At 31.2% G+C, this 5,600-nt stretch overlaps 1 long non-coding RNA gene across 1 annotated transcript; it reads left to right on the top strand.

Moving 5' to 3' along the window:
* The first annotated feature begins 3,216 nt into the window (after window positions 1-3,216).
* LOC111390012 lies at window positions 3,217-5,201 on the top strand. The gene is made up of 3 exons (XR_002701835.1): window positions 3,217-3,522; window positions 4,495-4,829; window positions 4,933-5,201. It is a non-coding gene; the product is annotated as an uncharacterized LOC111390012 (long non-coding RNA).
* Window positions 5,202-5,600: the final 399 nt, after the last annotated feature.

Raw genomic sequence — 5,600 nt, 5'->3', positions numbered from 1 at the left:
GTTTTCAGTAAAATTCGTTACGATTGGGGTGAAATGGAAAGTGGATTCTGCCGTTGGGGACTGTGGGTGAGAGATGGAAAATTGATGTGGGTAGGTAGGTTGTTGGTTGTATCTAATGGAAGGGCAAACTTGAAAAAGTGGTGCAATATGGTGTTTGGCAATGTCAGAGAAGTGTGTAGGATTTGAAATTAAAAAAATAACTAGAAATGCCTAAAGGTGAAAATTGCAATTAAAAACTGCATAAAAGTACGCACAGACACACGTTGTATATTCAATTATTTATTTAATTATGAAATAAATATAAATAATGTAAAATAAATGTAAACATTGTATATTTAATTTTTTATTTAACTATGAAATAATTTTAAATATTGTTTATTTAAGAGTGATGTCATTACACATTGGTGTAATTATTATTTAGGAAAATTCGACTTGTACAAAATTGACGAGTATGCCCTGTTACTCTACATCTGCCGTACTTATGCGATCGAGAAAACTCTCTGGTAGATGGTATTCTGGACCAAATGGATGTTCAGGACCACGCAGTTCAATTTCTGGTGGCAACAAACTATTAAGTAGGAGAATATGGACGGGAACTTCCCACTTGGCTTAATTTAATAGAGGAAATATAGTCTCAGCATATGCTGCTCTCTAATAATCAACCGTGTAATAAAGAGAGCATAATGTCCTCATTGTGAAGCCTATATACATAGCCACTATGACTGAATGCTCATATGGAAAACTCTCTAGATGAATCAACTACAAATACATATGTTATCAGTAAAAACCACCATGTATGCCATATTACATACACATTTCATGGAGAAGTACAACTCATCTAGTGGTTCCACATTTAACTTTCTTGCAACCTCTACAGCATTGAAGACTTTATTCTCTTGGGCCAGGGCTAGCTCGATCGTGCAGCTCTGTGATTCAGCATATCGATCGTGAAATCACTGCTACAGCTTATAACGAATGTTCTCAATCATTGCGAGAATTGGTAACTCTCGATCCTTCTTGAATATATCATTGAGAAACTCTGCATTGTTTGACATCATCATGTTGTATCGATATCCTAAAAAATGTGACGGTACCTAATGTTCAATCCTCATTTTTGATAGATAATTCCCTGTAGAGAATGATTTACTTCCTATTTTGACCATGAATTTATTCACTCCTCAATACTGTAAGTTTCGACTGCTCTTTTGAACAATGAAACGATGCCTTTACCCTGATACCTAGTCATCAAATTGCCTTATATATGGTATATACAATACTCATGTTGTGCCTTGAGAAAAACTTTAGCGATATTATTTTTATAGACGATTTTCTATCAGTTACAAAAGCAAGGTCCTCGACTTCTCCTATTACTTCCCTCAGTTCTGTAAAGAACCAACGTATCGATAGATCATTTTAGCTATCGACTATGTTGAATGCAAAAGGGTAAATTTGGATGTTATCATCTTGACATGTAGCAATAATTAACTTACCCTGATATCTAGCTTTTAGTGTTGTACCATCTATTAAAATTTCGGGTCGTATTGCATTTCGAAATCCTTGAATGCATTGTTCAAGAATCATAAAGAAAAACTTAAAGTATTTCTCGCTCTCTGTCTCAATAAAAAATGTTGAGCCCCAGGATTAGTAGTTTTCAATTTATGGCAATACCTGACTAATTTAACACAGCTCTCTGCGTCTGAGCCTTTTAAATCATCTAACACACATTCTTGGCCTTATAGGCCTTTTGGTAGCTCGCGATCACTCCGATCTCTCGATGGACGTTGTTATTGATATTCTAAAATCTGTAGATCGTTGTAAGTATGTTCACGTGTATACTTGTGAACTATAAATAACTCATTCTGCCAATGATAACAGCTGGGTTGATCTGAAAGAATTCATACATGCAGATGGATTTTTTTCTTGTTCATACTTAAAAAATTATATATCTGTTAAAAACTTATCTATATTATAATCTATGTTGAAATAAAATTTATCGATTAAAAACGTATACTAATTTAACAAAAATGAAATTAAAATATGTAAATATACTTATCGATTCGAAGTAATTGATATAAAAAAATATTTTCTTGTTCGACGTTCAATATATTTTTGAAATTTTAATGTTGAAGAAGATAGAAGATGAAAGAGTTTTTAACTGTATTAGAATAAATAGATTATAAAAGTTAGTTGATTTTAAAATTTTTCAGTGGGAAGTATTTGGTTTTCGCTTGTTAATTAAAATGTAGTATTGTCTTTTAAACAAAGCAATATTTTATAATTGTATAATATATTTAAGGGCATATTTGTCTTTTACTATCTAAAAGGCCATTGTGAAAATATGAAATAGTTGAAAAGTCAAAGTGCAAAATATGGCGTTTGACCAGATCATTTTTAAAAGTACCCTAATTATCTATGACGTTCTAAGAACTCTGATGTTTTTGATGATAGTGTTCACACAAGTTTAATTTGTTAGAGTACAAGGTTATGGTGGGTTTCGTTTGCATTTCGGTTTTTTTGTTTTCAAATTTAAATTCATTTTCTATTTTTTTTTTGTTTTGAGTGATTATTTTAAGATAGCAGAAAACGCATTTGGTTTGTCATTCTTAAAAACTATTTCTCAAAACAAAAAAATTGAAAACTCGTTTGGTTTAAAAATTTTAAAAATAGTTTTATGACTTTTTTTTTCAATTAATTTGATTATTTAGTAAAACTTATCAAATTCATGCTAATAAGTGATCAAAAAACACAAATTATAAAATTGGTAAAAAAAAAAAAAAGAATAATTGTAAGTATATCTTCAATAATCGCAATGAAATCATACGTGGATAATAGAGAGAGAGAGATGGATTCCTTATTTTTAGTCTTTTTAGAGTTTGAATTGAAATCACTTAAATGTCGAAAAGTTATTTTGAATTTTATGTTGTACGATTGTCTTTGTTTTCAAAAAGCATTTTTTAAAATAACACATGTTTTGAATATTTTAGAAAATTGAAAATGATCTCAAACGTTAAATCAAATACACTCTTAGTATTTAGTTTTCTACTAATTTTACCAATTATATCTTGAAAGATAGATACTCAACAAACATCAAGCACCTACAACTAGAAGACGAATCTAATTCAAAAGACACGGTGTATTACATGTTTATTTTTCATACTAGTCAATTTCGTGTTTATGTTCGTTCTTACTTTATTAAATATTGTCGAACATTGTTTTCATGATCTAACCAATTGATCTGAGAAGTTTTCCAATTTAAAAAATATTTCATACTAAAATCTACTGTTTTACTTAGAAGAACGATTTATAGCCAAACATGCTTTAATGGTTGGAGACCGTTTAACCTTTTCCGCCAAATTGGGTCCAGCGAATTCATTTAACGGGTAATCTGAATGTCAAGTTCGGCCATTTGCGCGCTCCACAAGACATTTATACAGAGAAATTCTCCCGAAAACAAAAATCTTCCTTTAATCGATTACCGAAAACAGTGAGTTCGCATTTCAATTTAATCGGAAAAGAGTTCAGGTAAAAATACGAATTTATATTTATTTTCTTCTTTTTCGGGTTGTCTTGATCTCTGTTTGGTAGCTCGAAACAATCAGAGGAATGGAATTTAAATTTATAGTTATCTTTAGTGAAAAAAACTCACCAAACGCAGCAAATTGGTTGAGAATTATGATTAAAATTTTCGTTGTACTGTTGCATTGTTTTTGTGTTATTTGTCTATTACATAGCTTGAATTGAACCTCGTATACTAATTATAGCACGCCTTCTTGCTAAAACCTAACTAGCAATTAAATAATTTAAGATGTATACTAGTTCTTTCACGAGGCATTGAGTGTGTGCGCGCGCGTGTGAAAATCTAAAGCTTGATTTTTAATTAGTTTTACTAATTAAATTTTCGTTATACTGTTGCCTTGATTGTGTTATTTGTTTATTATTGGATGAATGGAAGCTCGTATATTAGCTATATTATGTTATCATCAGTAGACAGTAGTCCTTTGGGGTTTTCTTGTTAAAACCTTCCTCTCGATTAATAATTTAATGTGCTGATATATGCTAGTTTTTCACGACGTATTAAAGTGTACAATTGAGTCTGTTAAAATGTAAAGCTTGATTTATGTTTTATTTTAGTTGAATTTAAAAGGCAGTTCAATCACGTAAATAATTGCTGTTAGCATTATACTTGATCTATGTTCTGTTGTAGTAGAATTTAAAAATGAAATTCAATCACATATGATTTATGGTCTGGAATTAGTAATTAAGGAAATAACAGATTTGTCTATGATACAAGAAAAAAAATGTTATACATTTTGTATTTGATTGAATAATTTGTTTTCCTTTATTCTACATATTTTGAATTAAAACGAAATTCATGTATATGGACAATTTCTTATTTATATTATTGATAATACATTTCTTTCTTTCTTTCATTTTTCCCCCCTCTGCAAGAAGTACTTTGTTGTCCAGTTGATAAACTCCATAACTTGTCATTAGATTTAAGATTGAAAGATGCTGATGGGTCATGCTGAGGGACTATCAAAGCTTGAGCCAGCAAAAGATTTGTTGCTCTCTGACCCTGTCTCTGATGTAGATGGAGATGAAGAAGCCGATATTCCCTCACACATTCTATACACAGCATCATTTAAAGAACTAGCATCAAAAAACATACAGTACGATACTATAATATTGTTCTCAATATCGCTATGCTGGTTTTAGCATGGGGTATTGGGATCATTATGCTGCTATATTTGCCTTTTAGAAGATGTGTGATTAAGAAGGATATAGCATCATGGAAGCTCTATGTTACATCGACAGAAATAGTCTACAAGGTATCTCATCTTCCAATGAATTGATTTCACGTTGTTAGCTTCACCTTCTACAGTGAAATTAATAATCTGGAGCTAATGTATGAGAGTTTTTCTTCATTTGTAGGTATCAAGGCCTTCATTTATACCCTTTTGCGGAGATAGGAAAATTGAAAAGCATGTACCTCTATCCTTGGTTATTGATGTTATCGTTGAACAAGGTAAAATTACATCTTTCATGGTTTCTCTCTTTTACCCAATTAATTTTATCAGTAGTTTATTCTTTACTATGTCCTAATTGGCTTCATTTAAATATCCACGCAACTCAGTTTCCTTGTCTCGTTATTTTCTAATGAAGAATAAGACCAACTGTGATAATTGAAGTGATATGAGGTTCTCAACTTTATTCCGCCTTTCTAATGATTATCTGGTACCCAACTGCAATAATTTTCACTATCTAAATTTGACTTGAGGTGATATTGTTTCCGTAATCAGCAAGGCCTTCTAGACATCTGTGACAGATTAGCATTACTGGTTGCCTCCACATATTAAATGCATCTCTACCAGTCTAATGCAGGTTTTCCTCTCATTAACAAAATAGAGCCACGCATTCGAATAGCAGACTGCAAATCTTTAAAAATATAGTACTTGTTTGGTACTGCTTATAAGTTGTGAGTCATATGGAATGTGTGGATGATAAGTGAGTTGTAAGTTGTGGGTCCTACAAAATGTTTGGATAAAAAGTATATTTCACCCCCTTACATTATAATTTTAGTTTTGCTAAACTTGCTTATA

This window comes from Olea europaea, unplaced genomic scaffold, assembly GCF_002742605.1.
Source record: "Olea europaea var. sylvestris unplaced genomic scaffold, O_europaea_v1 scaffold638, whole genome shotgun sequence".
In the NCBI taxonomy this organism is placed as follows: domain Eukaryota; kingdom Viridiplantae; phylum Streptophyta; class Magnoliopsida; order Lamiales; family Oleaceae; genus Olea; species Olea europaea.
The sequence above is the reverse complement of the archived record's forward strand: the minus strand, read 5'-3'. Positions and strand labels throughout refer to the sequence as shown.